At 41.0% G+C, this 14123-nt stretch overlaps 1 long non-coding RNA gene across 5 annotated transcripts in view; it reads right to left on the bottom strand.

Annotated features, from left to right (window-relative positions):
- LOC109458618 (uncharacterized) overlaps nt 1–14113 on the bottom strand; it is a 37147-nt gene extending 23034 nt beyond the window's left edge. For 3 of the 5 annotated variants that reach the window (XR_016019443.1, XR_016019445.1, XR_016019444.1), the window contains exons 1-2: nt 10352–14113; nt 688–10170 (exon numbers count right to left, since the gene is read on the bottom strand). This is a non-coding gene — a long non-coding RNA (uncharacterized LOC109458618). The remainder of the gene's footprint in view (nt 1–687; nt 10171–10351) is intronic. The other 2 variants (XR_016019447.1, XR_016019446.1) reach the window with 2 other exon arrangements.
- Nucleotides 14114–14123: the final 10 nt, after the last annotated feature.

The raw sequence follows: 14123 nt of genomic DNA on the forward strand, positions 1-14123 counted from the left end.
AAGAGAAGACAGAGCGTTCTGTTTCTCCACGCATATGCACTGAGGAAAGACCATGTGACTCCATATGGAGAAGGGGGCTGTCTGCAAACCAGGGAGTGGGTTCTCTCTAGGAGCTGAGTCTGCTGGCACTTTCATTTTGGATTCTAGCCTTCAGAAGTATAAGAAACATTTCTGTTGTTTAAGCTGCCCAGTCTGTGGTATTATGTTACAGCAATCCAAGCAGATTGAGAAAGCAGGGTGATTACTATATGTACCAAATGATTTTGCCAAGATGAAGGTGGCTTGGGAACACCATCTTACATCATGGTGGAAGATCCTTAACAGCAGGAAACTCACAGATGCTTCATACTGAAGGCGTGGTGAATTAAATACAGATAGTCCCAAAGAAGTGAAAATTACGCCATAGGAAATGCTCACCCAAACTGGATTATTAAGTGAGGTATCTGCATAAGCAGCTATGGGGGAAGAATATAATTTTGATTGCTGTGTCATCAAAATAAATCTCCTCAACATTTCTTTATAGAATTTGAGGACTGGAAGAAAACACCTTCCTGTAATTCAAGGTTGACAAACTCTGTATTTAAGTAAAAGCAGCCAGTCATCCAGTTCCCCGGCGAGGCCAACTTAAGTCAGAACACCATAAAAAGTTCGCAGACATCAGGTCTAGGATGTTATAAGGAGGCTTACCTGGCTTTTTACTGGACCTGCATTCTTCAAGTAATCTCTTGTCTTCAGGGTGGATCCTTCTCCCTGGGCTGCAATGGGGCAGATCATACACCACGGTATAGCCCGGCCTGTGCTTGAAAACACATATTCTAAAAAACGTACCCAAAAAAAATCCTAGTTTTCTCCCTCCATTTCAGTTGGGCATTTCTTATCCTTAAGAGAAGGTCAATCCTGAGAATCAGTTTCTGACAACTCAATATCTAACTAAGATGGACTCAGGAAAGATAAAAGGCAGGTAACATGTGTCCTCATTTAGGGAAGATGGCTATTGAAGCTCCAGGTCTGGTCTGTCCAAGAGTCTAAGGAAAATCTCCACGGTGTGTCGTTCAGTTGCCTCAAACTCTTTATGCCCAAAAGACCCGTCTTTTTCCCCACAAAGTGCAGACCCGCCCCCAAACCCCATTACCTATCGTGGTGTGATCATCAGCCTACTTAGATTCACTAATTGAAATCCCCGAATCAGTCTTTACTCCTCGTATTTATCTCCTCTGTCACCCAAATCTCATCACTTCTTCCTTTAAAATAGTAAGGACAAAAACATCTAAACCTTCTATTGACCAGGCTATGGAACCATAGCACAGGTTACAGGGTTGGCTGTCTGTGCACCCTTTCTGTGATATAGTCGTGCTGTGGGGGAAGTCGCTACCCAGACAGATTCTATCTCTCAGCCCCACTCCCTGCATTAAGTATGACCACGTGACTTAGTTCTAGACCCTGGAGTGTGAGAAGCCATACGCGCCATGGCCGGGCCAGCCCTGGCCAGGCCCATGGAAAACTCCCTGACCGTGCTCCTTCCGCTTCACCCTTCTCCGCTGGCTGCGATACAATGTGATGTCTTCAGGATGCTGGCGCCAAAACATGGCCGAACCGCGGGTGCTCAATCACCTTGTGGAGGAAAGGGACACTCTGTCCAGCAACATCCCATTGAACTGATACATTAAGAAATACATTTTATCATATTAAGATGCTGACATACTGCAGTTTGCACTTTTTTTTACAGCACAAAAAGCAAGAAGACTAGAACTATGTAAGGTTATTGTTAATATCATCTCCATGTGCATGACAGACGGCTGTGGAATTGCCATTGATGATACGATTCAAACCCCTTAAAGTATACTATTGCCTTTTGAAAGTAATTATAATTATACTATACGTCATGTATAAAAATAGCAACCATTTACTGACCTCTATGTGCTAGGCGGTGTATCAGGTAGGTATTGCTAGTCGGCCTCACTTTATGAATGAGAGCATTTAGGCCCAGGGACGGTAAAAGGTACAAGCCTAGGTCACACAGCCAGAAAGCAGCACAGCTATCACTCAAACCCTACGCTGTCATTTTCCAAAGCTCACGTTTCAACTGTTTGCTACTCTGCCTTTAAGGAAAAGCAAACAAACAAGCAAGACAGAAATGCTGTAGAAAGGTTCTTGCTCCAGTTACCATGTGAGACTCTGCATTTTACAGTGTGAATATAAATGTATTTCCTGCCACACAGAATAAGCAATTAGTTAGCACCACTGGCACATTAGTTAGCACCACTGCACCGCTGTTTACATCTGGCTTCAGGGCTCCCCAGCCTCATCTGAGTGGCTGTGTAATGAAAGGATGTTTTTCGCTGCTCCTCTCGGCTTCCCCACACCCCAAAAACAGTGTTCCAATCTCAACCCCATGAGTACCTCACTCACCTCAGGTGGACACCTCCAAAGTTACACCTGTACCATCTCGAACCATCTTTTAATTCAATCACCAGTTTTAGAATCCAGATTTCAGACAGATTCCAAAACAGCAGACTCTCCCTAAAATGTGGGCTAAAGGGGGAAAGAACTAAAGTAATCATTTCATCATGACTTCACTGTCTTCCTCTCCTCCGGAAAACCCCAGACCACCAGTAGCTCGTCTCCTTCCTTCCAACAGTCCTGAGAAAACAGTCCTGAGTAATAAATTAGATCCCCAAATATATCTACCACAATGAGCTGGGTCTTTTTTTAAAAATTAATGAAACTGCCTTGTTTATGACCAGTTGCTTTCCAAATTACAGGCTGATGGGACACTTATCAGTCACTGAGTCTTCCTAGACAGAGCAACTTACATGAGCAACTGTGACTGACAAAGCCTTTCCCAGCAGACAACAGGGGAGCCAATTTGTGAAACAGGATAACCAGGGGTGGCTGAGGTCATCGTCAGGGCACTGACGTCTTAACTCACAAGAGATTCTGGACAGGTATTTTATGTGCCAACCTTGGCACAAAATGTAACTTTTTGAGTTAAAATGAAGACAAAGACAAATTAGACAGTTCCATGAAGAGTACTGATTTTTTTTTCTATTGCTATGGTAACACTACTCCATTTTAGGAGAGGGAAAAGGAAGAGTGGGCCTTAAAAACTAAGCTATAAAATTTGTCACTGATATATCAAAAAGGACCTTAAACAAGATATGTCTTTAATTAGTTCACTACTAGGAATTTACCTAAGAGAAATAGTCTGAGAAATGTGCAAATATGTACCTATAAGAGACTTATAAATATAAGTCTTCACTAAATAGAAGCGCTTCATTAAATGGTGAAATTGGAAAAATCTACATGTGCAACAATAAATTATGGCGTATTCATACAGAGGAATATCCAAGAGCCATTATGAGTTAGGATGTGGATGTGGATTTATTGACATGGGTGTATATTCACTGCGTAGCTTTAAGTCAGTACGTAAGTGATAGGATAGCATATATCATGTGACTCCATTAAGAAGAAATGCCCAGAAAAAAACATCTAAAGATATTTATATCAAAATAATAACAGCAGCAGTCATTTCTAGTGAGAGGAATTTGGGGACGACTGGAAATGTTTATTGTGTGCTTTCAGTATGTTCTGGATGATTTTTCACTATTTGTGTAATTAAAAACAGGGGGAAATGTTACCGTGGCTGATTGCTTTATGTACTCACAAGTATTTGCTTCCCCTTCTTAGCGGCCTTTCCTGGTGTGTCTTCCTATGAGAAGAATATAATCCTTATCCCTTTTGATATCAGGCTTACCTATGTGATTTGCTTTGGCTGATAAAGATAAAATAAAACATTAAAGGGACATGTGAGACTTCAAGCAGAAATTCTGAAAGCTATCGTGGGCTCCCACCAAGTTCTATTTTCCCATGTTCTAGATAAGCTGCCTTCCGCCTGGATCACAAAATGGAGAAGATGTGGAACAGATTTGAGCTGACTTGCAACAGTCATAATATGAATGAGAAATAAATCTTGGGTTGTCATAACAACTTATGGATTCCGAGTCTGTATTTCTGGCACAGAAGCAGCACAGGGGTGCCTTCAGGTGACCAAAAGGCAGTGAATTCAAACAGGCGATAAGGGGAGACATTTTTCTTAGTCTATTGAGATCTTGCTTTTAGGCATATCCTCTGTTTCACTTAAATGAATTTTTATAAAAATTCAAAACCCAAACAAAAAACAATAGAATAGATAGACAGTGGCAGAAGGGGTGGGGATGCACATGAAGCAGGAGAGGAAAAGATGACAGGCAGCAGATGCTAACTAACGCATTGCTAACAGACTGACCTCTGGATACAACTAGATGAAAACCCAGAGGTGGTGGAAAGTCCCTGCTGAAGCTCTGGCCAAGAGCTAGTACCCTTAGTGATATTCCTTTTGTGGCTCTCTCTGTTCCCACAGGCTAGTAGGGACTTGGAAAGAGTGGGGTGCTCTCAGTAGTAACTATACCTAATCCTATTCTTGCCACGCGCCTTTCTCTGGTTACCAGGAGAGAACATAAATCCATCCTGGGCAGAAACACAAACCCACCAATATCAGAGCACTGAGGCCCCCGGTGGCAGAGACTGCAGCTGACGACCAAACTCATTTCTTCTTATTCCTGGGCACACAGACTATCTTCCCCAGTCCCCCTCGAAGTTAAGTATGGCCATGTGACTGAGTACCAGCCACCAAAATGGAGATGGAAACGATGGACGTCACATGGCATCCTGCCTATTAGAAACCTCCATGCTCTCCCCCTTACACGACAACCTGGAAGTCACACTTGACAACGGCAGAATGTCGGGAAGGGCAGACTCTGGGTCTCTGACCGACTGCTTGGAGGACAGCCACACGCAAACCAGTGCATCGATTCTGGTGACTGAGAAAGTGATGCACTACCAAGATCTGGACATTTATTTTTCATGTCCTGATAATATATCATATGGCAGCATTCAACAACTGCATATGAAAATGTCCTCAGGGCCTAGATCTCCACCACGGAGTCTGCAGATGCTTTGGAAAGCTGTAATATAGTAATGAAAGTCCCTGCCTATTTCCAATAGTGAAAATGCTTAATGGAAATTCTACATTTAGGTTTACAAGCTAATTAAAATATCAAATGTCTCTGCTTCTACCTGGGATATATCACCTCATGCAGCCGTACTGGTGGTCTCACGTCAATCAGGAGCTCTGCACGGCTATTAGCGCAAAATAATTATTACTTTAAAATACAGCTTCTTTAATCAACAAAATCTTTCATCACATGAAATAATAAAAGTGATACCTGGTGTTACCAAGACTTGGAATCACTGCTCTCATATACTAGATACATATAGCTGGTTCCCTGATTTTTTTTTCCTAAGAAAATCAGCATCCCAACAGTGCACTCTAAACGAAGATTACAAGACTGCTAAGCTAGCCATGAATACTATTTTATCCTTTTGAAAGCATCAAGAATAAATGTTGGCTACACCAAGATCGGATGACTTTGGGCACATTAACCTTTCTGAACCGCAACTTCAACTACAACAGGAGGCGTCTTCCATTTACCTGCATGGGGTCTCAAGCTTGGGGGTCATCAGCCATCAGCTGGATGGCTTGTTAAGGCAAACTGCTGAGTCCACTCCCATTGTTTCTGATGCAGGTCTAGGGTGGGACCGGAGAATGTGCATTTTAACAAGTGCCCAGGTGTATTAGGGTTCTCCAGAGAAACAGAACCAATAGGGTATGTGTAGTATGTATGTGTACATACACATACATATACCACCACCAATTTATTTTAAGGACTTGGTCGTGTGACTGGGGGGCCTAGAAAGTCTAAAGTCTGCAGGGAAGGTCAAGAGGCTGGAAATTCCAGTGGGAGTCCATGTGGCAGTCTGGAATCTGAATACTGTCTGGAACTGAACCCCTCCCTCATCTGGGGACCTCAATCTTTTCTCTCAAGGTCTTCCACTGATTGGATGAGGTCCACCAAGGTTAGGGAGGGTAATCTGCTTTACTCAAAGTCTACTGATTTAAGTATCGATCACATCTAAAACATATTCCCATAGCAACACCTAGACTCGTGTTTGACCAAACAAGCGGGCACCCCGGCCTAGCCAAGTTGATACGGAAATTAACCATCACACCAGGTGACGCTGACATCTTGGCCCTCCTCTCAGTGCCACTGCCCTGTAAGGACTGTGGTGACAATACCTGAGAAGAAGCAACCTCACGGGATTGCACAGGGTTCTCGATTATAGTTACCTCTTCGTCTTCCTCCTTACAGGCCTTTGGATTGATTTATTTTTTTCAGGCCTTTTTATTTGTAATCAGCCAGGGAAATCAGGTTTTCACTCCCCAACTATTTGAGAGTGTGTTTGTGTAAAGAGAATATGTACATGAATGTGCATCTGTGGTGGCTTCCTAAATTCAAATAAGCAATTCCTGGATTAGCCACTTGTTTGTGTTACCTGAGCCCTTTCTTGGTCCCCACACATAAAAATCAAAAGTGTAAATATGGTCCTGAGATCATCGTTCTCATTTGACAGAAATGAACACTAAAACAGGTACGAGTGGTGTTCCATTCTCCCGAAAGATTTCTCAAGCCTTCATAGATCTAAATTTAGAAATGTGAATTTCAAAATGAATGCTGGTATTCTGACCAGGCACTTAATAATTACATGTTACATAAACACAGTGAGTACTTCTGAATGTTGCAAAGTTGTAAAATGATGATATAAATGAAATGCTAATTATTCTCTTTTAAGAGAGCTGTTTCCTACTAGGCTTAAATTCTTGCTTTTTTGACACATTTTAAAAATCTGCACTTCACAGCAGTTAGGAAATAGCAGAATTTGGTTCTGATTTAATCAGATGAGAACTAATTCAGCTTGAGGCCAAAATGACACTTGGTGGGAGAGGTTGGGAAGCTTTCACACTACATTTTTTTAAAACATACAAATTTATTTCACTCTTCTCTTGAACTTTTACTATGCTTGATACTATTCCTGGATTTTTAATTTCTAATTCCCCAAAGGGTAGAGAAAACCCATCTATGGTATTATAATATAAGACATCTTTAATAAAAAAAAGGTTTTGATATTACTTGAATCAAATGAGCCACTTTTTTGAAACTCTGATTTTTGGCAAGGATGATAATAATATTTATATATATAGATATGTGCACACACATACACACACACACACACACATATGACCAACCAAAGTCCCTCACACCTTATGCAAATTCATTATTACTATATATTTCATAAATTATGCTCCACATAGTTCTCTGAAATAGGCGTCAGGGAAAAAAAGTAAAATCAGCTGGGGGGGGGGAAACTCTAGCTTAAACAGGCTCCTTTATTTCTAAAGTATCTATTTTTAAATATATTAATGTTCATTTTGTTAAAACGCACATATGTGTGCACCCAAAGAATTCACTATTTCCCAAACCTACTTGTTTGTGAACTTGTATTCTTCCCTCAAAGCATCTCTCAGGATTGGGATTCTCTAAAACATGGAAGAAAATGGCTTAAAGATATATTCAGGAAGAACTTACACTAATAATCGATGGCCTTCCATTTAAGGAAACCCGTGCAAATACCAGGCTCTCTCAGTGTCAGTAAGGCCAGTTCTTCAACTGTCGGGAGAAAGAAAAAGAGCCTAACCTGAACAGCACTGCTTCTTCAGTTCTCCAACATTCCAGAAAATCTACTTCCCTATAATAATAATGACGGCATTACAAACCAGTGTGGGCAAATTAGGTATAACAACTGCTAAACGCTCCAAGGAGAGAGCTAACGTAATATGGGGGGGGGGGGGGGGGGGAATATATATATATATATATATCAATAGTTGTCATTTCCAGGTGGTTAAATTTCAGGAGTGTTTTTCTTCTTCATGCTGTTCTGGATTTGATAAATTTCCTAAAACAAGCTGTACTTTTCTAATCAGAAAATAAATGTAAATATCATTGTTTAAAGGTAGTCTTAATGTTTTGCTTCTCAGGGGAACTTTTATAATGCAAATATTTACAACGGCATCATTTTCATCTTCATACCGATAGAATACAGAAAACCTAGAACAGAAATTAGAACTATAATAGAACTTGAAAAATGACCAAAAAGTGCCAAACTTGCCTTTATTTTCTGTCTAGGTATATGAGCTGCCCTTCATTAATAAAGAAGAATCTTTACTTTCATATGACATACGCAGCATACCATCAGAAAGTTCTATTTCTGCCTAACGAGCACTCAGAATAAAAGGAAAAATTCAGCATTATCGTCAGTAGATCACTTCCAGAACAGTCACTTCTCACGTGCCTTATATGCCTTCGGTAGGCTGACTAATGCCCTCCTCCCCACACCAAGAAAGACATCCATATGCCAATGTCTAGAGCCTGTAACTGTTACCTTATGTGGTAAAAAAGGGTTTTTCAGGTGTGAATAATTTAAGCACCTTGAGGTGGAAGATTATCCTGGGTTATCCGGTTGGGCCCTAAATGCAGTTTGCTACATCCTCATAAGAGGGTGGCAAAAGATGTGACACAGACAGCAGGGGAGGAGGCTGGAGCCACAGAGACACAGGGTAGTAATGCAGCCACAAGCCAAGGAATGCTGGGAGCCAGCAGATACCGGAACAGGCAAGGAAAGGATTCTCCCTCAGAGCTTCTAGGGAGAAGTGCAGGTCTGAGAATGCCCTGACTTTGACCCAATGGAACTGATTTCAGACTCTGGCCTCCACAACTGAGAATAAGTTTCAGTTGTTTTAAGCTATCAACTTGTTGGTAATTTGTTATGGCAGCCCTTAGGAAACCAATGCAATGCCTCGGCCTAAAACAGGAAAGTCCTCTCGATTTGTACCACACTGCAGCCAAGGCACCTCTGGCTGACCAATTCCTGAAGGCAATCCCACCTTGGGTGTCTGTCCCCTAGGCCCGGTCAGGGGTGACTGGGATGCTGGCTTGCAAGCTTGGGACACAGTGCCGTTGAGTCACATGCTTTTAAAGTGAGTTAACTCTGGGAGACATGAGCCCAGTCATGTGAAAACTCCCTGGGGTAATGTACATTTATTATTAAACACATTATTTCCTGACATTTTTAATGTATGTTTAAAATCACCCCCTGGCCGGGAAATTATTGAAACGTGCCCTTGCCATAATTACATAAACACCTATCACCCCAATGTCAAACAAAAAGCACCACAGATCTGGAAACCAGAGAATTTGCAAAATAGAAAACAGGTAAAAAAGAAACATTTCCTTACCTTCGTTATTGATTAAACTTTGAAAGAATAAAACATCAGCAACTGAAGAATTGCTGTACTTGTAAATCAAATTCATTCTACTTCAAAGCTCCATTATCTCCCAGTAGTACGGAAATTGAAAAGAGGTTATTGCTTTTAAAGGTTTAATTTAAATGTAAGTCCTTCAACAGCAAGTTCAATGATTTATCACACTGATTGAATTCTAATTCTCTTACTATGCTGAATTCCAGAAGGCCATTTCCTTCAAACATTGGTGCCACGGAGACACATACCACAGTTAACAGGAACTTCTTTGTCCTACAAAAAATAATGTAATTTATACAACATTTAATTGAATGAGACAGTGTTGCTGTCACATAGTAATGAAAGCAGTGGTACTATGTACAATAAGTATGATGAAGCATGGTACAATTTTTTCCACATTGTCTTCTAGAAAATCTGGCTTTGCAAAATGATAAAACATTGGTAGCTTAATAGATCCTAAATATAGACAGGATGATACAGAACTACAAGAACACAAAGATTACAATCCAAACAACTCACTTTTCTTCAGGAAGGACTTAATCACCCTTCCTACTACTTACTCCATACCACACTACGGACAAGTGGTTGACTATCTTAACAGAAAGTGATGGAAATTCAGATGTGAATGTAGATCAATTCTAAATAAACATTGTGGCAGAGACTTGCTGGCTGTTCACAAACCATGCCATCTTCCTTATTTATGGAAGGAAGTCTAGCTCAACTAGACTTCCCAGTGTCTCAGGCATTTAGGGCTGAGCAGCAGACTGAGATCTGGCCAACCAAACGCACGCGCAGTGAATGCACTGCTTCCAGGCTTCAAATCCCCCAAGGAGATGAGCCTTCTCACTCCTTCGTCTTCCGCACCAGCCTTTGGAGCCATGGGTAGAAGATTGACACGGCCACAAAATGGAAGGAGCCTGGAGAAATAAACCAAGGTCATTTATTTCTTGAAGCAGCTAGCATTAGCTTCACTAATACAGTGGTTTGGCTTGACACATTAACATACGCATATGTTTATTCAGTTAAAATAAAAATATTACATTGGCTACTCCACGCAGGCCAGAAAATGAGACAAACGACCCAACTCAGAAAACTCACCAATCAAGGAAACAACACAAGTTGACTAAAATCCAAGGATGCATGGTCCTGAGTCCCATGAATGAAACACGTGCAGGGTTCTGGAAGAGACTCTGGAAATTGGAGAGTGATGCTGGGGGGAATATGGGCCATGATTCCCAAGTTGATTCTTGAATCACACGTATGGCAGGAACTTTCCCAATCACAGGGAAAACCATGTGCAACAGCTGGAGGGGGCCAGAGATCATGGGTCCTGTGGGGAGTGGCATGAGGGCAAGTTGTAAAAGATGAGGCTTCACATACAGGCAGGGGAGTGATTACCACAGACGCTGCATTCTCTGTAACACCCCGAAACATCAGCACCACTGATGAAATAATGTTAGTATCTTTGCTGAGGGGAGTGGACTTTATCCTCAAGGCAATGGACAATCACTGAGGGTTTTGATGGTAGGTACAGAGAGTTAAAACTGTGGTTCCAGAAAAAACAATCCCATGTTAAGTAGAGGGTACACTGTTTTTCGTTTTGTTTTGTTTTTCCCTTTAGAGGATGGCTGCAGCAGTTAAGAAAGGAAAGGAACCAGCAATAGGGAGATCAAGTTTATAAGCGACTGGAATCCTTACATTGCAAATCAAAGGTTCTGCATGTACAATTTCTAATCTACCTTGTAAAACTTACCCAGGGTAATATTTACCAAAAAGTATATATTCTGTTAGGCAAACCACTCCTTTCTAAATCTAAATTTTCTCACTTTTTACATGCTCCTATTGTACACTTATTACAGAGAATTTCTATCAGAAAAGGCCATAAATACAAAGTAACACCCCATCTATCCACACAGCTCAGCTGTCAAACAACCATACTCATGAGAAGCACTCAGAAAGTGAAAAGGTCTCTGAGAAATAGAAACATCACACTGGCTGCTGACTAAAGACATGACACTTTTTCCCATAGGAAAGTACCTCAGAAGCTTATTTTGTTAAAATAGTATGGAAAGAAAACTGTATGGAAAAGGCAAACATCTAATTTTTTTTTTAAAGCAAGATTTTAAAGCAGTTTTAGGTTTACAGAAAAATTATACAGAAAGTGCAGAGTTCCCATATATCTTCCCCCACCACCCCGTTTCCCCTATTAACATCATGCACTAATGTGGCACAATTGTTAAAACTGATAAACCACTATGCATATTATTATTAACCAGGTCCATAGTTTACATTAGACTTAGCTCTTTGTTTTACATGTCTAAGGGTTTTGACAAATGCACAGTATCATGTCTGTATTACAGTATCATACAGAACAGTTTCACTGCCTTAAAATCCTGTGACCGCCCCCCACCCACCCCGTCATCCCTCCTTTCCTTTCTCCCCCAGAACCTCTGGCAACCACTGACCTTTTCTACTGGCTCCATAATTTTGCCTTCACAGTGTCATATAGTTGGAATCACAAGGTATGTGTAGGCTTTTCGGACAGGCTTCTTTAATACACATTTAAAGGTTCTTTCATATCTTTTCGAGGCTAGAGAGCTCATTTCTTATCACTGAATAAGAATCCATTGTATAGATGTACCACAGTTTATCTTGTCACCTACTAAAGGACATCTTGGGTGCTTCTGAGTTTGGGCAATTATGAACAAAGCTGCTATAAATATTCACATGCAGGTTTTTGTGTGGATGTACGTCAACTCATTTGGGTAAATAACTAGGAGAGTGATCACTGGATTGTATGGTATGGCCCACGTTTGGCTTTGGAAGAAACTGCCAAATTGTCTCCCAAAGTAGCTGCACAATGAATGACAGTTTCTGTTGCTCCACATTCTCGTCAGCATTTGGTGATCTCAGTATTTAGGATTTTAGCCATCCTAATAGTCTGTATGGTGTATATTATTGTTGTAATTTGTAATTCCCGAATAACATATGATACCTAACATCTTTCCAGATGCTGATTTTCCACCTGTATATTTTCTTTGGTGAGATATCTGTTCAGATATTTCACCAGCTTTTTTTTTTTAATCGGGTCGCTTCTTTATTATTGAGTTTAAAGAGGGTTTTTGTTTGCGGGTTTTTGTTTTGTTTTGTTTTTTGGTGTATTTTGGATACAAGTCCTTTATCAGATATGTGGTTTTGCAAAGATCTTCTCCCAATCTTTGGTTTGTCGTTTCATTCTTACAGGGCCTTTTGCATAGCAAAAGTTTTTAATTTTAATGAAGTCCAACGTATCAAATTTTTTCTTTCTGTCTCATGCTTTTGGTTTGTTAGTTTGGTACAAAAGTAATTGCAGCATTTGCAATTAAACTTTTAAGCTGCAATTACTTTTGCACCAACCTAATACATAAAAAAATCATTACCAAACATAAGATCAACTTTCTAGGGTGTATATATATTATACTGCAAAAACATGTAAAAAAAAGATCACAGAGCTCAAAAGGCAAGAAAAAAGCATAGATACACCATCCTTTACAGAATTTCATTCATTCAGTGGGCATTTATCAAGTACTTCCCACAGAATGAACTCGATGCTAAGTACAAAAATAAATATGCACAGCACGTGCGTTTACAGAGCTTGGTAGAACTCACAAGTTTTATATATACACACACACACACACATACATAAAATCACACACATAACTACACACTCATATGTATGTAAGTCATAGGATTCAATTACAAGTTCATAAGTATTTAACTAAACTGGCTTTAAAAAGCAAAAGGGAAATTCACTGGCTCAGAGAATCTGAGAATCACTGAAGACAAACTAAGCATAGAGAAGCATCTGGGCCAGTGATTCTAAATCAGAGATGCTTTTGCTCCCCACCTCTACTCCTGGGATATCTGGCAACATCTGAAGGCACTTTTGGTTGTCACAACTAAAGGAGTGCTAGTGGCTTCAGGTGAGTTGAGGCCAGGGACGGTGCTAGACATCCTACAATGCACACGACAGCCCCCCACCACTAAGAATAATTTGGCCCACAATGTCCATAGTGCCAAGATGGAGAAACCCGAGCCTTTCTTACTACAAGTGGTCTGTTAAGCGCAAGCTCTCAGCAGCACCTAAAAGCAAGTCAGAAATTCAGAATCTTGGTCCCAGGCCAGATGATTTAAATCAGAACCTACATGAGATCAGGTATCTCTTAAGCACTTGAAGGTTTGAGAAGCACCATCACCAGGTAATATAACTGCAGGCTAGTCTCTTCCTGAGATGAGATTCTACATCACCCAGGAATCCTGGCAGCTGTGGATTCTGAGGCTCACATCTCACACCTCCTTCCATGGCAGAGGCACTGCCTCTCTTCAGGAGCGGGGCTTACCAAGTAACGAAGGAAAATCATGGGGTACCATAAGACATCTACCTGGACTTGGGATCCGGAAAGCCCACACCAACAACTTCAGTTGATTTCTGAAAAATCAGGGCAGTTGTTGAGCCCAAGATCTTTCTCAAATATTTACTAAGCACCTACTGATGTTCCAGACAGTTCTGGCCATGGGAATGCATCAGTGGGAAGGTCAAAGTCCTGATCCTGCCCTTGAGGAAGACAGACATGGAAACACAGTGACAGGACAATATAATTACAGAGTGTGGTGAGAGCTACGATGTAGACGGAAGAAGGACCTGAAAAGCAAAGGACGATATGATCGCAGACCTAGTAATAGGTCACAAGGACAAGTATGTGAAGAAGGATTCTCCAAACAAATGAGGTAACATTTGAACTGAGACCTAAAGAATAAAGAGTCAGCCAAACATGCAGGTCTGGGCATCCTAGAAGGAGAGCAACGATGACAGGGCTCGGGGGGGGGGGGG

This window comes from Rhinolophus sinicus, chromosome 16, assembly GCF_057876585.1.
Source record: "Rhinolophus sinicus isolate RSI-liver-muscle chromosome 16, RSI-T2T, whole genome shotgun sequence".
In the NCBI taxonomy this organism is placed as follows: Eukaryota; Metazoa; Chordata; class Mammalia; order Chiroptera; family Rhinolophidae; genus Rhinolophus; species Rhinolophus sinicus.